Source organism: Bos javanicus, chromosome 7 (genome assembly GCF_032452875.1).
Source record: "Bos javanicus breed banteng chromosome 7, ARS-OSU_banteng_1.0, whole genome shotgun sequence".
In the NCBI taxonomy this organism is placed as follows: domain Eukaryota; kingdom Metazoa; phylum Chordata; class Mammalia; order Artiodactyla; family Bovidae; genus Bos; species Bos javanicus.
The window spans coordinates 63,483,010-63,506,055 of record NC_083874.1 but is presented as its reverse complement, the minus strand read 5'-3'; the positions used below and the strand labels follow the sequence as shown (position 1 = coordinate 63,506,055).

General features: G+C 38.7%; 1 long non-coding RNA gene across 1 annotated transcript in view; it reads right to left on the bottom strand.

Annotated features, from left to right (window-relative positions):
• Positions 1 to 2,082: 2,082 nt before the first annotated feature.
• Positions 2,083 to 23,046, bottom strand: part of LOC133251520 (uncharacterized) — a 247,981-nt gene continuing 227,017 nt past the window's right edge. The window contains exon 3 of the long non-coding RNA XR_009737665.1: positions 2,083 to 5,315. This is a non-coding gene — a long non-coding RNA (uncharacterized LOC133251520). The remainder of the gene's footprint in view (positions 5,316 to 23,046) is intronic.

The following is a 23,046-nucleotide window of genomic DNA, read 5'->3' as shown; positions in this document are numbered from 1 at the left end:
ACCGTTTCCACTGTTTTCCCATCTATTCCCCATGAAGTGATGGGACTGGATGCCATGATCTTCGTTTTCTGAATGTTGAGCTTTAAGCCATCTTTTCCACTTTCCACTTTCACTTTCATCAAGAACCATAGCTTTGATTATACGGACCTTTATTGGCAAAGTAATGTCTCTGCTTTTTAATATGCTGTCTAGATTTGTCATAGCTTTTCTTCGAAGGAGCAAGCCTACAAATTACATTCTGCTCTTTCTTGTAGCTATAAATGCCTGTATTTAAAAGACTAAGCCTGTATTGAAGAGAATATAACTCTTTTCTATAGTTTTAAATACCTGTATAAGAGAAGTTCAGATGTAGTATCATTAGCACACAGAGAAGCTAAAAAACAGAATTCCAAGAGGCAATATCAGGGGTAACTTCTGGGAGGACGTTGCAATTGCCATCAGGCTAAGGTATGAACAGTTATTATTAGAAACCTTATAAATGAGCTGATATACCATGAATTGCTGGATGAGTCCATTGTCTTTTCTTACTCGCTCTTCCAGGGTGGCAGCTGAGGAAAGAAGCACAGATCACAGATGTGAAAAAAGGCTCATCAGAACCTTAATAGATGAAGCCAAAGAAGATGCAGATGCTGGGAAAGCATTCACTATCGTACACAGTTTTACTCGCACAGTTTCATCCTTTCTAGTTGCATAGGGTTATCCTCACAGACCATCAGTGGGGACAGCCTCCAGACCACTGAGTTATTATTATAAATCAGACATATGTTATTTTTTTCCATATGGTACTTTAAAAGGGACAGAATGAGGGTAGGAGCTGGAAAAATTGAATGAGTAAATATGGACATTGAGGCATCCTAGAAGAGAAATTATCATAAACTTTCAAAAGTAGGAAAAAAGGAATTTTCAAAGCTGTACCCTTACTATAATGGTAAAAGTTTACTGAATGAATTTCAAGACAGAGAGGGGGAAAGCCTCTTACGACTTTAACAGAGAAATCACATTGAGCCTTTAAACCAATTTGTATAGAATAGCCATCTTGGAAATATCTAGTTTTCCAACCCATAAATTTGGTATGTCTCTCCATTTACCTAGATCTTTTTTAACTATGGAGAAGGAAATGGCAACCCATTCCAGCTGGAGAATCCCATGGAAGGAGGAGCCTGGTGGGCTACAGTCTACGGGGTCGCAAAGAGTCGGACACAACTGAGCAACTTCACTCACTCACTCACTCTTTAACTATGGTTGACAACTTTTTGTAATTTTTTAAAAAATCACTTTATATTGTAGTTGATTAACAAAGATGTGTTACAAAAAAATGATTCAGTTACTTTTTAAATCATTTTATATTGTAGTTGATTAACACAGATGTGTTACAACAAAGTGATTCAGTTACACATACACATGTATCTATTCTTTTCCCAATTCTTTTCCCATTTAGGTTATTAAACAGTATTGAGCACAGTTCTCTGTGCAATACACTAGGTCTTGTTGGTTATTTTAAATATACCAGTGTGTGTAAGTCAGTCCCAAACCCCCAATCTATCTCTCCCCTGAACGCTTTCAACCTGGGAACTGTAAATTCACTTTCTAAGTCGGTGAGTCTGTTCCTCTTTTGTAAATAAGTTCAATTGTATCATTTTGTTTAGATTCCACATACAAATGATATTATGTGATATCTGCCTTTTTTCTGTCTTTCTTCACTGGGTGTGATAATCTCTACATCCATTCATGTAGCTGCAAATGGCATTACTTCATTCTTGTTTGTGGCTGAGTAATATTCCATTGTGTATGTATATGACTTTTTTATTAATTTATCTGTTGATGGACACTTAGTTCGCTTCCGTGTGCTAGCTATTATAAATACCACTGCAATGAACACTGGGATGCATTGTGTTCTTTAGAACTATGTTTGTCTCTCTGATTTATATGCCCAGGAGTGGGATTCCTGGATCATATTATAGTTCTATTTTTAGTTTTTAAAGGAATCTCCATACTGTTTTCCATAGTGGCTGCACCAATTTACATTTCCACCAATCGTAGGGGATACCCTTTTCTCCAGACCCTCTCCAGCATTTACTGTCTGTAGACTTTTTGATGATGGCCATTCTGACTGCTGTGAGGTGATATCTCATTGTAGTTTTGATTGGCATTTCTCTAATAATTGCAGTGTTGAGCATCTTTTCTTGGTCACTTGTATATCTTCTTTGGAGAAATGTCTACTTAACTCTTCTCACTTTTTTAATTTTGTTTGTTTTTTTGTGTGTTTGATATTCAGCCTGAAGAACTGTTTGTAAATTTTGGAGATTAATCAGTTGTCAGTCACATCATTTTCAAATATTTTCTCCCATTCTGGGGTTGTATTTTTGTTTTGTTTCTGGGTTTCTTTGCTTTGCAAAAAGTTTATGAGTTTAATTGGGTCTCATTTGTATTTTTTGTTTGTTTCCAGTACTCAAAAAGACAGAGCAAAAAAGATATTGCTGTGAATTATGTTGAAGAGAGTTGAGCTTGTTTTCCACCGAGTTTTACAGTATCCAGTTTTATATTCAGGTCTCTAATCCATTTTGAGTTCACTTTTGTGTATGTGGTTAAATAATATTTTAATTTCATTTTTTTACATGCAGATATCAAGTTTTCCCAGGACCATTTATTAAAGACTATCTTTTCTCCATTAAAAAAAAATTGTTCTAGTGAAAAAAATTGTTCTATGAAAGAAAAATGCAATTAGTAATCTGATAGGGATTCCAATGAACCTGTAGATTGCCTTGGGTAGTATATTCATTTTGACTATATTGATTCTTCTGATCCAAGAACATGGTATATCTTTCCATCTGTTTCTTCCACCTTCATTTCTTTCATCAATATTTTTTAGTTTTTGGAATACAGGTCTTTTGGCTCTTTAGGTAGGTTTATTCCTAGGTGTTTTATTCTTTTTGATGTAATGGTAAATGAAATTGTTTAATTTATCTTTCTGATCTTTTGTTGTTAATGTATAGAAATGTTCATTTTCTGTGTATTGATTTTGTATCCTGCAACTTTATCAAACTCATTGATGAGCTCTAGTGTTTTTTCATAGCATCTTTAGGATGTTCTATGTATAATATCATGTCATTTGCAAACAGGAACTATTTTACTTGTTTTCCAATCTGGATTCCTTTTCCTTATTTTTCTTTTCTAATTGCCATGGGTAGGCCTTCCAAAAACTATGTTGAATAAAAGTGGAGAGAGTGGACATCCTTGTCTTAGAGGATTTTTGATCTTAGAGGAAATGCTTTCAGCTTTACACTGTTGAGTATTATGTTAGCAGTAGGTTTGTCATATATGGCCCTTATTATGTTGACGTAGGGAGAAGGCAATGGCAACCCACTCCAGTACTCTTGCCTGGAAAAATCCCATGGACGGAGGAGCCTGGTAAGGTGCAGTCCATGGGGTCGCTAAGAATCGGACACGACTGAATGACTTCACTTTCACTTTTCACTTTCATGCATTGGGGAAGGAAATGGCAACCCACTCCAGTGTTCTTGCCTGGAGAATCCCAGGGACGGGGGAGCCTGGTTGGCTGCCATGTATGGGGTCTCACAGGATCAGACACGACTGAAGCGACTTAGCAGCAGCAGCATGTTGAGTTAGCTTCCGTGTATGCCAACTTTCTGGAGAGTTAATGGATGCTGATTTTTGTTAAAAATTTTTATGCATCTATTGAGATGTCATATGGTTTTTATTCTTCAATTTATTGATGTGGTGTATCACACTGATTGATTTGCAGATATTAAAAAAAATCCTTGTATCCCTGGGATAAATCCCACTTGATCATGGTGTATGATCATTTAAAAATATTGTTGGATTTGGATTGCTAGTATTTTGTTGAGAATTTTTGTGTCTATATTCATCAGTGATACTGGCTTGTAATTTTCTCTTTTTGTGCTGTCTAGTTTTGGAATCAGGATGGTGGAGGCCTCACAGAATAACTTTGGGGAGTGTTCCTTCCTTTGAAATTTTTTGGAAAATTTTCAGAAGGATAGGTATTCTCTAAATATTTAATAGAATTTGCCTGTGAAACCATCTGGTCTTGGAGTTTTGCTTTTGGGAGTTTTTAAATCACCATTTCAATTTCAGTACTTATAATTGGTTTATTCATATTTTTTATTTCTGTGGGTCCAGTCTTAGAAGTTTATACATTTCTAAGAATTTGTCTGTTTCTTCTAGATTGTCTATATTTTGGGGCATAGAGTTACTTGTAGTAGTCTCTTATGATATTTTGCATTTCTGTGGTGTCTGTTGTAACTTCTTTTTCATTTCTAATTTTATTGATTTGAGCCCTCTCCCTCTTTTTCTTGATGAGTCTGATTTAAAGTTTATCAATTTTGTTTATTTTTTCCAAGAATGAGTTTTTAGTTTCATTGGTCTTTTCCAATGTTTTTTTCATCTCTATATTTCACTTATTTCTGCTCTTATCTTTATGATTTCTAACTTTGGGTTTTGTTTGTTTTTCTCTAGTTGTTTTGGTGTAAGATTAGGTTGTTTGAGATTTTTCTTTTCCCTGAGATAACACTGTATCACTATAAACTTCCCTGTTAGAACTGCTTCTGTTGAGTCCCACAGGTTTTGGATCATTGTGCTTTGGTTTTCATTTGTCTCTAGGTATTTTTTTTTCCTTTTGATTTTCTTCAGTGATCCATTGGTTGTTTGCTAGCGTATTGTTTAGCCTCCACATATTTGTGTTTTTCACAGTTTTTTTTCCTTATTATTTATTTATTAAAGTTGAGAATTGTTTTATTCAGCAGACTTTTTGAGGGCTCAAGCCCAGGAGACAGCCTCTCAGATAGCTCTGAGGTACTGTTCTGAAGGATATACAAGAATTTTGCAACAAAAGCAGGTAGTCAGAACATCAAAAGCTTACTATTAGAGAAAACTAAGCATCTCACATGAATGAATTTAGCTTTTTTCTTGTAGCGGAAGAAATAAGAATCTGGGCTTAATGAAATCATTCCTTTGCTATACACCTTAGCTATCCAATGCCAGTATCTTGTTCTTTTCCATCCTGAATCCCCTCAGGATGCACCACTGGGAGTGTCTGCAGTGGCTGAAGGCTTGGCAATAGTCCACCCATTGGTCTCCATACTGGAGTCCCTCAGGGCTCACCAGCCAGGCCACAGTACTGGCTGATGGCTAGACAGCTGCAGCATCCTTTCTTGACAGGGCAGCACATTTTTCATTCTCAGCTGTAAAGGACATTGAGCCTCAGTTTTCTCCAAGCCAGCTTCCTCCAGGTGGTTCCTCTGCCCAACAAGAGGGTCAGTGGGCCTGTGGCCCTGGGTCTGGAAAAGTAAAAAAGCAATCAAGTTTTGAGAAAATATATATAGGAGATTCTTCATGACCTTGAGGTGAGCAGGTAGCAAAGAATTCTTAAACAGGACTCAAACAGGACTAATCATAATAAAAAAATACATTGAACTTAATTAATATCTGGCTACAGGCTTTTAAAAATTATCTTTCTGTTTATAAAAAAATGAAAATTGCTCTTTAAAAAGGACATTGAAAATCAGATGGTAATGGTGTATTTTCTATCACGGCACACCCCACTTATACTCCTCTACCCTCTCTAATTCCCCATTGATTGCCCAGAAAAAAATTTTTCTACAACAACCATACTTGTCATTGACTGGTTTGGTGATATTTTATAAGCAAAAGAATATTCACATTTATAAAAATAATTAGATTACACTTTCCTTGATGCCATGGAGTAGCTCAGACTTATCCCGGTAATTAATCTGACTTGATCATCAGTAACAGTCATACAGACTTAATCTGCAAGACTCCAGAGAGAAACAAGGCTCAATGAGAAATCAAAGTGAGTAGCACTAGAGTCTTAGAAGGGCCTGGAATCTAACGTAAAACAGCTCCCAAACCAATCATTGTCATGTATGGTCATAGTTTAGAAGAGGTAAGGTAACTGGGAATAGAAGCAGCAGGATGAAACCTACTGGTAGAAAATCACATTTTCTCATAGTGTATAAAAAAGAAGTGGGATCACACAGTCACAAGACCAAGAATTAGGGAAGGGCATTTAAGGGCAGAGGAAACAGCACATCATGTGGCATGAATGATGCAATGATGGAATACTCAATGTCCTGCATTATGAGGCGGAAAACAGTGTGAGTGATGATTTGAAAGTAATCAATGGTAATAGGAGAGATTAAAGGAGCAAATTGAATTGCTGGCTTAGAAAGAGTTTTGTAAAAATGTACTACTGTATTCAGATGTCTTTCTGTAGGTAAAGCTTTTTGAGTAGGCAATTAACACTTCTAATTTTCAGAATTTGATAACTCTAAAAATGCAAATAAAATATAAAATAAGTGGATACTGAATTTGGAGACTTTCTTTAATTGGAAAAAAGTACATGCTCATTGTAAATAATCAAACAAGATGTATTAAGAAAAGAGGAACACGTGTACACCCGTGGTGGAGCCATGTTGATGTATGGCAAAACCAATACAATATTGTAATTAGCCTCCAATTAAAATAAATATATTAAAAAAAAAAGAAAGAAAAGGGGATATTACCCACCATTCTCCCCTAACCCCAAGCAGTTCTTCTTGGATGTGTTGCTAATCACTCAATCATGTCCTACTCTTTGTGACCCCATGGACTGTAGCCTACCAGGCTCCTCTGTCTACTGGCATTCTCCAGGCAAGAATACTGGAGTGGGTTGACATGCCCTTCTCTAGAGGGTATTCCCAACCCAGGGATAGGACCCTGGTCTCCCACATTGTAGGCGACTTCTTTACCATCTGAGACACCTAACCTGTGTTAATAGTTTGGTATTTATTATGTTATACTTTTATCTACAATCAAAACATAGAAAAACATATGCATGTGTACACATACAATTTTATAAAAATAGGATAATGCTATAGGCATTGCCCCTGAATTTTTTTTCTAAATTCAAAAGTCATTACTTTATAGTACTTATAAAGAGTGATAATGTAAAAAAAAAAAAAAATTACCATATGTGCCTGGTCCTCTTTTAACAATTTTATTGGCAGTATTTCATTTAACCCTCATTATAATGATGTGGTACTATTATTTTCTATACTTAAAAATAAGAAAGTTGAAACTCAGGTTAAAGAACTCTCCTAAGGTCAGATCACCCAGCTGTGTTAAGACCAATGTCAATGAGTGTATTGCATCTATTTTATTCTAAGAGTTTTATAATTTCCAGTCTTACATTTAGGTCTTTAATCCACTTTGAGTTTATTTTTGTATGAGGAGTGAGAAAAGGTTCTAGTTTCACTCTTTTACATGTAGCTGACCATATTTCCCAATAGCACTTATTGAAGACCCTGTCTTTTCCCTATTGTATATTCATGCTCCCTTTGTAGTAGAGTAATTGGCCAAATGTGGGATTCTTTCTGGGTTCTGTTCTGTTCCATTGATCTGTGTGTGTCTCTTTGTGCCATTTCATACTGTTATGATTACTGTAGTTCTGTAGTATAGTCTGAAGTCAGGGAGTGTAATACCTCTATCTCTGATCTTTTTTTCTCAAGATTGCTTTGACTATTCAGGGTCTTTTGTGGTCCTACACAAATGTTAATATTATTTGTTCTAATTCTGTTAAAAATGTCATGAGTATTTTAATAGGGACTGCATTAAATCTATAGATAGTAAGGATAGTTTTTTAGCTTTTTTAATTTTTTAATCAGTGGAAAATTGCTTTACAATTTTGTGTTGGTTTCTGCAGTAAAACTATGTGAATTAGTTGTAATTACGTGTGTGTGTGTGTGTGTGTGTGCGTGTGTATCCCCTCTCTCCCTCATGTCCCGGGATATTTTAACAATATTAATTCTTCCAATCCATGAAAACAGAATATCTTTCCATTTATTTGTGTCATCTTCAATTTATTTTAGCAGTGTCTTACAGTTTTTGAGTATTCCTACATATACTCTTTTTTATTTGCTTATAATCAAATACTTTTGATTTGATTATAAATGAAATTGTTTTATTTCTGATATTTCATTATTACTGTATAGAAAAGTAACAGATTTCTATATATTGTATCCTGAAACTTAGCTGAGTTTATTTATTCTAAAATTTTTTTGGTGGAGAACTTAGGGTTTTCTAAATATATTATAGCATCATGTCATCTGCAAAGAGTGACAATTTTACTTCTTCCCTTCCAATTTGTGTTTTATTTCTTTTACTTCCCTAGTTGCTGTGACTAGGACTTATAATATTATGTTAAATAGAAGTGATGGTAATGGTCATCTTTGTTTTATTGCTGAATTTAGAGGAAAGGCTGGAAAGCCTTTCACCATTGAGTATGATGTTAGCTGTGGGTTTGTTTTAAAAGGATTTAATATATTGAGATATGTTCCCTCTATATGCACTTTGGTGAGAATTTTTAGCATGGATGGATGTTGAATTTTGTCAAATGCTTTTCCTCATACATTGAGGAAATTATGTGTTTTTATCTTTCCTTTTGTTAATGTAGTGTATTGCATTGATTGATTTTGCATATGTTTAAACATCCTTGTGGACCTGGAATAAATCCCACTTGATCGTGGTATAGGATCCTATTTATGCATTGTGGAATTCTGTTTGCTAATATTTTGCTGAGGATTTTTTTGTCTGTGTTCATCCAGGATTATTGTTGTTCAGTCCCCTCAGTTATCTCCAACTTTTGTGACTCCATGGCCTGAAGGACACCAAGCTTCTCTGTCCTTCACCAACTCCCAGAATTTGCTAAACTCATGTCCATTGAGTCAGTGATGCCATGCAACCATCTCATCCTCTGTCGTCTCCTTCTCCTCCTGCCTTCAATCTTTCCCAGCATCAGGGTCTTTTCCAATGAGTTGGATCTTTGCATCAGGTGGCCAAAGTAATGGAGCTCCAGCTTCACCATCAGTCTTCCAATGAATATTCAGGGTTGATTTCTTTTAGGATTGACTGGTTTGATCTCCCTGCTGTCCAAAGGACTCTTAAGTGTCTTCTCCAGCATTACCATTCGAAGGCATCAATTGGGGCTCAGCCTTTTTTATGGTCCAACTCTCACATCCATACATGACTAATGGAAAAATCATAGCTTTGACTATAGAGGCCTTTGTCAGCAAAATAATGTCTTGGTTTTTAATATGCTGTCTAGGTTGGTCATAGCTTTTCTTCCAAAGAGCAAGCGTCTTTTAATTTCATGGCTGCAGTCACCATCTTCAGATGGTGAAAATGAAGAACATAAAGTCTGTCACTGTTTCCATTGTTATCCCATCTGTTTCTCATGAAGTAATGGGACTGGATACCATGATCTTGACTTTTTGAATGTTGAGTTTCATGCTAGCTCTTTCACTCTTCTGTTTTACCTTCATCAAGAGACTCTAGTTCCTCTTCAATGTCTGCCATTAGGGTACTGTCATTTGCATATCTGAGGTTATTGATATTTCTCTCAGCATCTTGACTTCAGCTTGTGCTTCATGCAGCCTGGCATTTCACATGATGCACTCTGCATATAAGTCAAATAAGCAGGGTAACAATATACAGCCTTGACTTACTCCTTTCCCCATTTGGAACCAGTCTGTTGTTTCATGTCCAGTTCTAACTGTTGCTTCTTGACCTGCATACAAAATTTCTCAGGAGGTAGGTAAGGTGGTCTGGTATGCCCATTTCTTACAGAATTTTCCACATTCTCTTGTGATCCACACAGTCAAAGGCTTTAGCGTAGTCAGTAAAGCAGATGTTTTTCTAGAATTCTCTTGCTTGTTCTATGATCCCATGGATGTTGGAAATTTGATCGCTGGTTCCTCTGCCTCTTCTAAATCCAGCTTGTACATCTGAAAGTTCTTGGTTGACATACTATTGAAACCTAGCTTGAAGGATTTTGAGCATGACCTTGCTAGTGTATGAAATGAGTGCAATGGTGTGGCAGTTTGAACATTCTTTGGCATTGCCTTTCTTTGGGATTGGAATGAAAACACCTTTTCCAGTCCTGTGGCCACTGCTGAGTTTTCCAAGTTTGCTGGCATATTGAGTGTGGCACTTTCACAGCATCATTTTTTAGGAGTTGAAATAGCTCAACTGGAATTCCATCACCTCCACTAGTTCTGTTCATAGTGATGCTTCCTAAGGTTCACTTGACTTTGCACTCCAGGAAGTCTGAGTGATCACACCATCATGGTCATCTGGTCATGATGATCATTTGTGTACAGTTCTTCTGTGTATTCTTGCCACCTCTTCTTAATATCATTTGCTTCTGTTAGGTCCATACCATTCTGTCCTTTATTGTGCCAATCTTTGCATGAAATATTCCCTTGGTATCTATAATTTTCTTGAAGAGATCTCTAGGCTTTCCTATTCTTTTGTTTTCCTCTATTTTTTTGCATTGTTCTTTTAAAAGGTTTTCTTGTATCTCCTGGCTATTCTTTGGAACTCTGAATTCAAATGGGTATATTTTTCCTTTTCTTCTTTGCCTTTTGCTTGTCTTCTTTTCTCAACTATTTGTAAGGCCTCATCAGAGAACCATTTTGCCTTTTTGCATTTCTTTTTCTTGGGGATGTTCTTGATCACTGCCTCCTGTACAATTTTATGAACCTCTGTCCATAGTTCTTCAGGCACTCTGTCTATCATATCTAATCCCTTGAATCTATTTGTCACTTCCAATGTATAATCACAAGGGATTTAATTTAGGCCATACCTGAATGGCCTAGTGGTTTTCCATACTTTCTTCACGTACAAGTCAATTTTGAAATAAGTAGTTTATAATCAGAGAAGGCAATGGCAACCCACTCCAGTGTTCTTGCCTGGAGAATCCCAGGGACGGGGGAGCCTGGTGGGCTGCTGTCTATGGGGTAGCACAGAGTCGGACACAACTGAAGTGACTTAGCAGCAGCAGCAGCAGCAGCAATTTATAATCTGAGCCACAGTCAGCTCTCAGTCTTGTTTGCTGACTATATAGAGTTTCATCTTCGGCTACAAAGAATATAATCAATCTGATTGTGTTATTGACCAGCTGATAATGTCCATGTATAGAGTCATCTCTAGTGTTGTTGGAAGAGGGTGTTCTTTTGGCAAAACTGTTGGCATATTGACCTATTATTTTCTTTGTAGTGTGTTGGTCTGGTTTTGATATTAGGATAATAATGCTGGGTTTGTAGAATGAGTTTGGACTTATTTCCTCCTCTTCAATTTCTTGGAATGGTTCATGAAGGATAGGTATTGACTCTTTAAATGTTTGCTAGAATTCCATTGTGAAGCCATCTGATCCTGAACTTTCATTTGTTGTGATTTTTTTTATTACTGATTCAATTTAAATACTACTAATCAGTCTATTGACATTTTCTATTTCTTTATGATTCAATCTTAGAAAACTATGTTTCTAGGATTTATCTATTTCTCCGGGGCTGTCCAACGTGTTGGTGTGTAACTGCTCATAGTTCTCTGTTATGATTGCTAATATATTTGTTATATTGGATATAACTTTAACTGTTTAATTTATATTTTTGTTTGAGACTTCTCTCTTTTTCGCTTAATGAGTCTAGCTAAAGGTCTGTCAATTTTGTTTATCTTTTCCAAGACCAGCTGTTATTTCTATTGACCTTTTACCTTTTTTTTTTCTTTTGGGAGGGGAAAAACGGTATCTTATATTTTATTTCCTCTATAATTTTTATTATTTCCTTCCTTCTGTTGACTTTGGGCTTTGTTCAGTCTCCTTTTTCTCTTAATTCCTTTAAATGGAAAGGTGGGTTATTGAGATTTGTCTTGTTTCTCGAGGTAGCCCTTTGTCACTATAAACTTATGTCTTAGAACTACTTTGCTGAGTTCTATGGATTTGGAGAAATTTTGTTTCTATTTTCATTTGTCTCAGGGTATCTGATTTCCTCTTTATTTTTTCAGTGACCCATTTTTTTTTTTAGTGGCATGTTGTTTTAGTCTCCACATGCTTTGGGTTCCTTCCCTATTTTTCTTCCTGTAATTGGTTTCTAGTTTCATATCATTATGGTCAACAAAGATGTTTAATATAATTTCAATCTTCTTAAATTTATTAAGACTTGATTTCTGGCCTAGCATGTGCTCTATCCTGGAGAAAATTCTATGTGCACTTGAAAAGAATGTATGTTCTACTGATTTGGGGTGTATTGTATATATATCTATTAAGTATATCGGGTTGCATATGTTTTTGAAGGCCACTGTTTCCTTATTGATTTTCTGTCTGGATGATCTATCCATTGATGTAAAAGTCCTGTACTACTAATGTGTTACTGTCAATTTCTCCCATTATGTAAGTTCACATTTGCTTTACATTTAGGCTCTTATATCAGGCGTATAGGTTCACAAAAGTAATACCTTCTTCGTGGACCAACTCCTTTCATTTCAGTTCAGTTGCTCAGTCATGTCTGACTCTTTGCGACCCCATGAATCCCAGCACACCAGGACTCCCTGTCCATCACCAATTCCCAGAGTTCACTGAGACTCATGTCCATCGAGTCAGGGATGCCATCCAGCCATCTCATCCTCTGTTGTCCCCTTCTCCTCCTGCCCCCAAGCCCTCCCAGCATCAGAGTCTTTTCCAATGAGTCAACTCTTCGCATGAGGTGGCCAAAGTACTAGAGTTTCAACTTTAGCATCATTCCTTCCAAAGAAATCCCAGGGCTGATCTCCTTCAGAATGGACTGGTTGGATCTCCTTGCAGTCCAAGGGACTCTCAAGAGTCTTCTCCAACACCACAGTTCAAAAGCATCAGTTCTTCAGCACTCAGCCTTCTTCACAGTCCAACTCTCACATCCATACATGACCACAGGAAAAACCATAGCCTTGACTGGATGGATGTTTGTTGGCAAAGTAATGTCTCTGCTTTTCAATATGCTGTCTAGGTTGGTCATAACTTTTCCTCCAAGGAGTAAGCGTCTTTTAATTTCATGGCTGCAGTCACCATCTGCAGTGATTTTGGAGCCCAAAAAATAAAGTCTGACACTGTTTCCACTGTTTCCCCATCTATTTCCCATGAAGTGATGGGACCAGATGCCATGATCTTTGTTTTCTGAAAGTTGAGCTTTAAGCCAACTTTTTCCCTCTCCACTTTCACTTTCATCAAGAGTCTTTTAGTTCCTCTTCACTTTCTGCCATAAGGGTGGTGTCATCTGCATACCTGAGGTTATTGATATTTCTCCCAGCAATCTTGATTGCAGCTTGTGCTTCCTCCAGCCCAGCGTTTCTCATGATGTACTCTGCATATAAATTAAATAAGCAGGGTGACAATATACAGCCTTGACATACTCCTTTTCCTATTTGGAACTAGTCTGTTGTTCCATGTCCAGTTCTAACTGTTGCTTCCTGACCTGCATACAGGTTTCTCAAGAGGCAGGACAGGTGGTCTGGTATTCCCATCTCTTTCAGAATTTTCCACAGTTTATTGTGATCCACAAAGTCAAAGGCTTTGGCATAGTCAATAAAGCAGAAATAGATGTTTTTCTGGAACTCTCTTGCTTTTTCCATGATCTAGAAGATGTTGGCAATTTGATCTCTGGTTCCTCTTCCTTTTCTAAAACCAGCTTGAACATCTGGAAGTTCACGGTTCACATATTGCTGAAGCCTGGCTTGGAGAATTTTGAGCATTACTTTACTAGCGTGTGAGATGCGTGCAATTGTGCGGTAGTTTGAGCATTCTTTGGCATTGCCTTTCTGTGGGATTGGAATGAAAATTGACCTTTTCCAGTCCTGTGGCCACTGCTGAGTTTTCCAAATTTGCTGGCATACTGAGTGCAGCACTTTCACAGCATCATCTTTCAGGATTTGAAATAGCTCAACTGGAATTCCATCACCTCCACTAGCTTTATTCATAGTGATGCTTTCTAAGGTCCACTTGACTTCACATTCCAGGATGTCTGGCTCTAGGTGAGTGATAATACCATTGTGATTATCTGGGTTGTGAAGATCTTTTTTGTACAGTTCTTCTGTGTATTCCTGCCACCTCTTCTTAATATCTTCTGCTTCTGTTAGGTCCATACCATTTGTATCCTTTATTGAGCCCATATTTGCATGAAATGTTGCCTTGGTATCTCTAATTTTCTTGAAGAGATCTCCTTTATCATTATATAAAATCTTCTTTGTCTTTTGTTATAGGCTTTGTTTTAAAGTCTGTATTGTCTGACATAAATATTCATACTTCAGGTTTCTTTTTATTTCCGTTTACGTGGAATATCTTTTTACATCTCTTCATTTTCATTCTGTGTGTCTTTAGCTGTAAAGTGAGCCTTTACAGACAACATACAACTGGGTGTTACTTTTTATCCATTCATGCACCCTCTACTTTTTGATTGGAGCATTTATTCCACTGACATTTAAAGTGATTGTTCATAGTTATGTGATTTTGCTATTTTGTTACTTATTTTCCCACTGTTTTTTTTTTTTGTGTGTGTGTGTGTGGTTCTTCTCTGTTCTTTCAGCCTCTTCCCTATGGATTTATGATTTTCTTTGGGTTCCTCTCTCAGTGTTTGTTGTGTGTGTGTCTGTGTGCATCTAGTGTAGGTTTTTGAATGGTAGTGACAAAAAGGTTTATATATATATCAACCGGTTACTATCTGCTTGCTTTAAATAAGGTCAAACACATTCTAAAAGCACTACATCTTTACCGTGTTTTATGTTTTAGCATTATATTTTACATCTTTACAGCTATCCTTTAAGTGTTTACTGGAGTTATATTTGATTTTACAATTTTTTGTGTTTAACCCTTACAATAGCTTAACTGCCTTTACTATATATTTACCTTTACCAGTGAGATAACTGTCTTTCATATATTTTCTTACAGCCTCTTATAGCCTTTTCCTTTTTGCTTCAAGAAGACCTTTTCCATTTCCTGTAAGGCCTAAAGGTGGTGATGAACTCTTTTTGCTTGTCTGGGAAACTCTTTATCTTTCAATTCTGATTGAAAACCATGCTGAGCAGAGTATCTCGGTTGCAGATTTTTTTCCTTTCATCCCTTTAAATATATCATGCCACTCCCGTCTGGCCCACAAAGTTTCTGCTGAAAAATCAGCCAATAGTCTTATGTTGGTTCCCTTGTATGTGGCTCTTTGCTCTTTCTTGACACCTTTAAAATTCTCTCTTTAACTTTTGCCCTTTCAATTATGCTATGTCTTGGTGTGGGTCTCTTTAGTTAACCTTGTTTCAGACTCTCTATGCTTCCTGAACCAGGATATCTGTTTCCTCCTTCAGGCTAGGGAAGTTTTCAGCTGTAATTTCATCAAATACATTTCCTGCCCCTTTCTTCTTCTGTGAGCCCTATGATACAGATGTTAGTATGATTGATGTTGTCCCCAGAGTCCCCTACACTATCTTTTTTCTCCCTCTTCTATTTGGGTGATTTCTGCTATTTTGTTTTTCTGGTTGTTCACGCATTCTTCTGCGTCATGTAATCCGCTGTGAAGTCCTTCTAGTATACTTTTCATTTTAATTCTTTTAGTCTTCTGCTCTGATTGCTTATTGTTTCAAGGTAAGTTTCCTAGTTCTTTAAGCTCTCATTGTGTGGTTCTATTCATTTCCTGAGTTCACTGTATATTTTTATGCCTATTGAACTCTTTATTAGGTAAATTCAGTTTGGTTGCTCAGTTGTGTCCGACTCTTTGCGACCCCATGGACTGCAGCACACCAGGCCTCCCTGTCCATCACCAATTAAGTACATTATTTATCTCTAATTCATTAGGTTTTATCTCTCATTTTATGATGGTTTTCCTCTGGAAGCTATTCCTCTGCTTCTCATGTTGTTGGACTTTCTCTGTCTGTATGATACCTCTGTCTGTAAGGTAAAACTGTTACCTATCCTGATCCTGAAGACGTGTCCTCGTATGGGAGTGTGCCTATGCAATCTCGTGAGCCTAGTGGTTTTTAGTGGGAAAGCTGTACCTGAAGTGAGCGTGGGCTGTATTTCATTGCTGGGGGTGTGCTGATGACTGCCAACTTGGTAGGGGTGGTGCATGGCTGAGATCAGAGGAGCTAGCACAGGAGCCTGGTGTGAACCAGGGGTGTTTGATGGTGGTCACTGCCTGTTGGGGGCTGGGGTCAGGGCCCGAGGGGCTGGAATAGGGGCTGTGAGGGAGTCTGGCTTCTCCATAGGGTGGTGGAGGGGAGGGTCTCAGACTTGACTGAGGATGGGGCTGGAGATAACCCATCCTTGTTTCTCCTCTATGTAGTGATGTCTCTGCCTTGATTAGGGGTGGGATTGGGACCTAAGGTATGAGAAGAGCAGTTCCCAGTAAGTTATGTTTCTCCTCAGTATGTGTGGTGCCCTTGGTTAGATCCTTGGGTTGGGAAGATCCCCTGGAAGAGGGCACAGCCACCCACTTGACTATTCTTGCCTGGAGAATCCCATGGATAGAGGAGCCTGGCAGATTACAGTCCACGGGATCGCAAAGAGTTGGACATGACTAAGCAGCTAACACTTTCACTTTTCAGCGCCTGTGGTGGCAGCCTCTACCTTGGTCAGGAGCAGTGCCAGAGCAGGAGGGGCTGAAGCAGGACTGAGCCTGGTGCACACTGCAGGGTGTGCTGGGGGCTTCTGGAAGGACCACCGGGACAGTCAGGCAGTTTTCAGTCTGCTCCCTTTGTTCCAGGACTGGAAGCAACAAGTGTGTGTGTGCTCTCTTAGGAGCAAAGTCTTGGTTCCCTACATCCCTTTGGTAAGCCCCAGGGAGGCTCCTTCCCAGGGCTGGGATGCCCAATATGGGGCTTGAACCTCTTGCCTTTTAGGGAGGATATGAGAGTCTGTGGTAACTCTCTCCTCTTCTAGGTCCCCCACCAGGGTTTTTTTTCCTAGATCACTTCTCTCCTCCTGCCATACTCTATATGGTTCTTTCTTTACAATCTTGGTTGTGGGAGAGCTGTTCTGCTAGTCATCAGGTTGTTCTCAGAGAAAGCTGCTCTACAAGTAATTGTAGTTTCGTTGTGTTCATGATGGGGAGGAGTTGTGTTGGTAAGCTCTGGATCCCCTATTCCACCACCTTGATCCTGCCTCAGTTTCAAATCATCTCCTCTCCTATTGAGATAGGGGAAGAAATTTGGAAAGTGCTTGGCTGTCTTTCTTGATCTGTTGTCTTGAGATCTGCATGTGTGCATATATACGTACACATATGTACATTGCACATGTGCTACTCCTCCTGTGTAGGCTTTGGCTTTAACTCAAGCACGTTAGTGCTGTTGAAACAGCCTGCAGTGTTGGTGCTACTTGGCATGTGACTGGGTAGTAAAGAATCTGCCTGCAATGCAGGAGACCTGGGTTCCATCCCTGGGTCAGGAAGATCCCCTGCAGAAGGGAATGGCAACCCACTCCAGTATTCTTGCCTAGAGAATCCCCATGGACAGAGAAGCCTGGTGGGCTACAGTCCATGGGGTGTATGAAGGGGTTAGAAATTGCACTTTGTAGCCAGAACCTAGGGCTCCTTCTCCTATCCAACTTTATCAGGATTGTGCCAATATTCAGGGTCTAGTCTTGTATCTGTTTTTCCCCCCACTGGTCCTGAACTTGATGTGGCAGGGGACCATCAGTTATTGAACAAAACCAGAGTGGCATACTGAATTTGATGCTCATTCAGTGCAGGAGATGTCCAATTAACCTTCCAGCACAGGTGAAAGCTGTTGGCCCATGAGGAGTAAGAACTATTCAGAAGAAATGCATGAATAGAGAAAGCATGTAAAGAGACATAATAGAGGGTCTAAAATTCCTGATTAAAGTGTTTTGAATATACTTTCTGAGCTACTAGAAGACAGAAAAGCTCTAAACCAATGCATATTTTGAAATGCATATGCATTTATTGATGTATTATTATGCTAAACTGACAGCTACTGAAATTTGTAGGTAATATAGCAGTGGTTGATTGTTGTCATCTCTCTCCTGTACCATGGGCCTTTTCTTGGGGCTCAAGGAAAGATATCTTGCTGTGGCATTTAGGGACGTGAAAGAGAGGGCATTGGTGCAGGAATCTGAAAATAAATTGCTGTGATCCTACAGCTGTATTAAACTATCTTAAGCAATATTCCCATTGGACCCATGGATAAAATACTGGCTTTAAACAGTGCCTCATGACTAGGTCCATGACTCTAAATTATGTCTGGGTTTAGCCACTTGTTACAGAGGTTAAGATGGATGCCTAGGAATACACCATGCCATCTGAAGCCCTCCAGAAAGTGGACAGAGATGAAACATGTTGATGGAGGGCTATACTGAAGACTGATACATTAAAAATGGATTAGCTGGAGAGGTAGCGATTCTTGGTAGAACTTGGCCTGTGTTGATTCCCTTGTTGCCCTTGGAAAAAGAGACTCCCCAAGCTGTGGCGCAGAAATGATGAAGTTGAGCTAAGCTAGAAATATTAATATCATTCCTAGGCCCATCTCTGTAAATGGTAAATCAATAGCTTGTGATATAAAATATATATATATAAAATACATCTTCTCACCAAGAATGAGGGTTTTAAAATTACATGATTTCTGTGAACACTTAGAGTCAGAACTCTGTGCTTGGGTTAAATGAAAGGGTTTCTTATCAAACCAATAGTGCTTAAAAAAAATCTTTGTTCTATTACAGGCTTACTTTTCTATGAGACTCACTGAGCCTTTTATTTAATCCCCCAAAATATTACATTTTTTCAAACACTTAAGTATTCTTAATTTGCTTAAATGTGTTAACAGTATTGTGCTTACTTAGAAGATATTTTAATTATGCTGGACAACTTAGGAGTAAAGAGTTATAATGAGTGCAGCTTTCAGTATTTTAGGGTAAAAAATGTTGATTTTATTTGTAATGTAAACATATATTTATCTCATTGAATTTTGGCTTCCTAAAGCCTTTAAGATTCTTAAAATACCTTCAAGGCTTTGTAGAATCTGGACCGACCCTAATTTGTCATTTTTCTCTTGTGCCAATCTCTCCTTTGACTAGAAAACTTTAGCCATTTGCAATCCACAATATATTATACATATACCATACCTTTTACCGCCTCAGAGTCTTTGAAAATGCAGTTCCTTTTTAGCCTACATCAAACTTTTCTATTCTTCCTCACAGTTCTTCTGCTACTTGAGGGTAATTGCTAGTACTCTAACTTGTAGAGTACTACTCAGCTTTTGCTTAGCTGTGTGTGTGCTCAGTTGTTTCTGACTCTTTGTGACCCCATGGCCGGGCTCCTCTGTCTGTGGGATCTTCCTGACTCAGGGGTTGAACCCACATCTCCTGCACTGGCCATCAGATTCTTCTCCACTGAGCCACCTGGGAAGCCTTTGCTTGGTTATGCCTCAATAACAAACATCCCCCCATCTCACATCACAGTGGCTAACAACAAGGATGGTTATATTCTCAGTCTTTCTTTGACTCTCATATCAGCCTGTTAAGAACCCTAGGAAATGTATTTGCTTCACTGGGACTTCACCTTCATCCATAAAACAGGTTATGGTATCCATCCTTCCCCTGTCATAGACCTTTCCACTGTACTAGGTGATAATCCAAAGCCCTTAAGTGCAGCCTGTGTGTCCTGAACACAGCCTCAAACTCTGACCTTATTGTGAGTCCCTTTCCTTCTTCCTCACTTTGCTCCCTGGACAAGTGTCTCCTTCTGGCTGTTGGGAAGCAGACTACCGCTCATTCAGTGTCAAGCAATGTTCCCTGTCTTAGAAGGGTTTGACCCCTCTTGCACAACTGTCTTCTACTCTCCAGTTCTCAGCTAAAATATCTGTACTCAGAGAAGTCTTCAGAGTATTGTAACTTAAAAGGAAGAGCTTCATTTCTGGTTTATTTTTTTAATTCTGCCATACAACATGAATTGGCCTAAGTATACATATATCCCCTCCCTCTTGAGTCTCCCAGCTACCCACCCGCCATCTCACCCATCTAGGTTGTTCCAGAGCAACAGGCTGAGCTCTCTGTTATATGGCAGCTTCCCACTAGCTATTTTACACTCGGTAGTGAATATACGTCAGTGCTACAATCTCCTTCCTCTCTGTGCCCACAAGTCTCCTCTCTGTGTCTGCATCTTTATTCCTGCCCTGCAAACAGGCACATCATTTTACCATTTTTCTAGATTGCATATATATGCCTTAATACTGATATTTGTTTTTCTCTTTTTGACTTAACTCTGTATAACAGGCTCTTGTTACTCATTGTTTTCTTTCATAGGCCAGGGGAATAAGTGGGGTGGTTAACAATGTAGGCTCTAGAGTCAGATGCTTGGGTTTGAATCTCAGCTCTGATACTTATCTTCCACATCTTTAAAAGGGGCATAAAAACAACTTCAGGAAATGGTGAAGAACAGGGAAGCCTGGCTTGTTGCAGTCCACAGGGTCACAAAGAGTGATACATGACTTAGCACCTGAATAACAACAAATTAATTATACTTACTGTGATTTTAAATAATTTATCACAACATTTTAAATTATCATAGCTATGTATGTATACTTCTTCAGCAATTGGCCTATCAAGTTGAAAGAAATCTTAAAATCTTAAACGATCACTCCCACAATTCTGATTGTTTTTCTCTGTTATTGGTACCTAGACCTTGTTTGAACAATTCCTTGGCAGAATTCACTGTATCATAAAGCAACCTTCAATGTCTGTAGATTTGTATTCTTGTAAATTCTACCACTTAACTGTTCCTTCTAGAACAGACCACCACAATCTATTCTCTTTTCTACCTCATAACGGCAGCTTTCCTGGCAGCTCAGGGAGCACCATTTCCAGTGCCAACAACCCAGGTCCCTACATCACCACTCTTTCAGTCAACTTTCCAATCTGGAGCCTCTTCTCCATGCCATATGAGTTTGTCAACATTTGTTTTATGGAACTCAGTGTTGAATATTCCAAAGCATTAAATCTATGATTTAGAGCTAATGTGAAAGGGTGAGGAAGTCCTATGCAAAAATTAAGGTTTAGTAGAGACCACTGATAACATGTTTGGAGTGTAAACACTAAATATATGCTCTCAGCTGATAAGACTCTCCCAGATTCCTCCTCCTTATCTCTATACTCTCCTCCCTTCAGAACATTTCAAGAAATCATTTGGTCAATCATAACTTCCTTAGTACCAGTGATATGCCAGGCTCAGAGTACAGGAGTGTGGATGCTCTGTGCACATGGGGAGATTAGACTCATGGACATTTCCAGTCTAGACAGGAGAGGATTCATAAATGAACTGATAGTGAAGTTTTAGGCTTTTATAGGTATTGGACTTAATAAAATGACTGGTTGTGTCAACACCTTGAAGCATTTTGCAGTAATTATTGAGTACCTACTGTGTGTCTGCCACTGTAGATACCAAAGTGCAATAAACAAGAAGGCAAGGAGATAGAGCAATCACAAGTCAACAGAAAGGGTAAAGATGTGAAATCATGAGGACTATCCTTCAGGTGTTCCTGAGGCTACTAGAGTGGGGGCAAGTCATGGGCTTTGTAGAGGGGAAAGAACAGGACTATCAAAAGTGTAGACTTTAGAACCTTAAAATGAGAGGAACTGTTTATCAAGTTCCTTGTCCATCTCAGCGTTCAGAAAGCTGAAAATCTGCTTATTTTGGAAGTGAAGAATGCATCCTCTCTTAGTCAAAATCTCTGGGGACAGACTTTAGACTTTTTGTGACTTAATTACAGCCATTTTTCCTCCTTTCTAATTGCAATATCTCTTGCCTCATTGAGGAGAAAATGGACTTATTTTGTCTGACAATCAGATAGACAATCTGATCAGCACCCTGCCCCGCCAAGTGATTTTCCCATTTCAATTGCAAAACTTCCTGGACCAGTTAGAAGCAGCAACATTATTTGGTCTGCAGCTCAGCTAGAAAGGCTGCTTCAGTAGAAATGCTTCTGACTTCATTCACTAAGATACTTGGTTCTGTTATTAACACTGGTCCAGAAAGGTTACTGGTAGTGAGAAAGATTCCTTTCTACCTTGGGCATAGAGATTCTACCACCAGAGAAAAGACAGTGATGATGGAAAAGCTCAAAGCCATCAGTGCCCTGGAGAGATTTATGGAACAAGCAGAACAAGGATGCTTGTGCCATTGGGTTATATAAAATATGCAATTTTAATTCACTAAGCAGTTTATCTTTTTCACACAGCTTAGTTTGCTGGGATAATTACCTTCCTGAGCAGTGCGTGTCATGTACAAGGCAAAGCGTGTGCAAAATACACAAATCTGTGTGTGCCATTGGAAACTACGGCAGAGAGAGGAGTATTACATTTTAGAAAAACATGCTGTAGGACAGTTAATCCAGGAAATCTGCTGAAAATTGTGCTGTTGTTGTGAAACTAAGCTTAACTTTATCTTTTCACAACGATGGGTAATTAAGCCCTGTGCTCAGTATTTTTCAAGCCCCCCAAAGGTTAAATAATTTACCCCAAACAGGCATTCAGTGACGACCTGTGGAGGCTGAGTTTGACCCCAGGAAATGTGCCCCAGAGCCCGGGTCATCTTCCCTGAAAGAAGCTCTCTCTACTTCCTCCAGTGACCAGCACCTCCACTGGTGGACTAGGCCCCATGCCCTCTTGCCTTGTGGGACACAGCTCCTGCACTTTTCCTCCACTCCCTCCTGGGACATGTGTTTTCCTTTCTCTTTTGCATCTTTTCCCATCAGCATATACAAATGTTGCAGTTTATTTCATCCTAAGGAACTTCTGTTGATCTCATTTTTCCTTCCAGTTACCACCTCATAGCTATGCTTTCCTTGATAACAAAACTTCATAAAGACTTTATATTTAGTCTCCGATTTTCTCCTGAACCCATTCTACTTAGGCTTTTGCTGCTGCTAAGTTGCCTCAGTTGTTTTTGACTTTTTGCAACCTGTAGACCATAGCCCTCCAGGCTTCTCTGTCCATGGACTTCTCCAGACAAAAATACTGAAGTGGTTTGCCATGCCCTCCTCCTCCAGGTGATCTTTCCAACCCAGGGATCGAACCTGCATCTCCTACTTTGGCAAGCAGGTTCTTTACCACTAGCGCCACCTGAGAAGCCCTACTTAGGCTTTTATCTCCATACTTCTGACACTGGGCAGCTTTAATGGTCACCTGTCCATTGTAGCATGTGATATTGATTA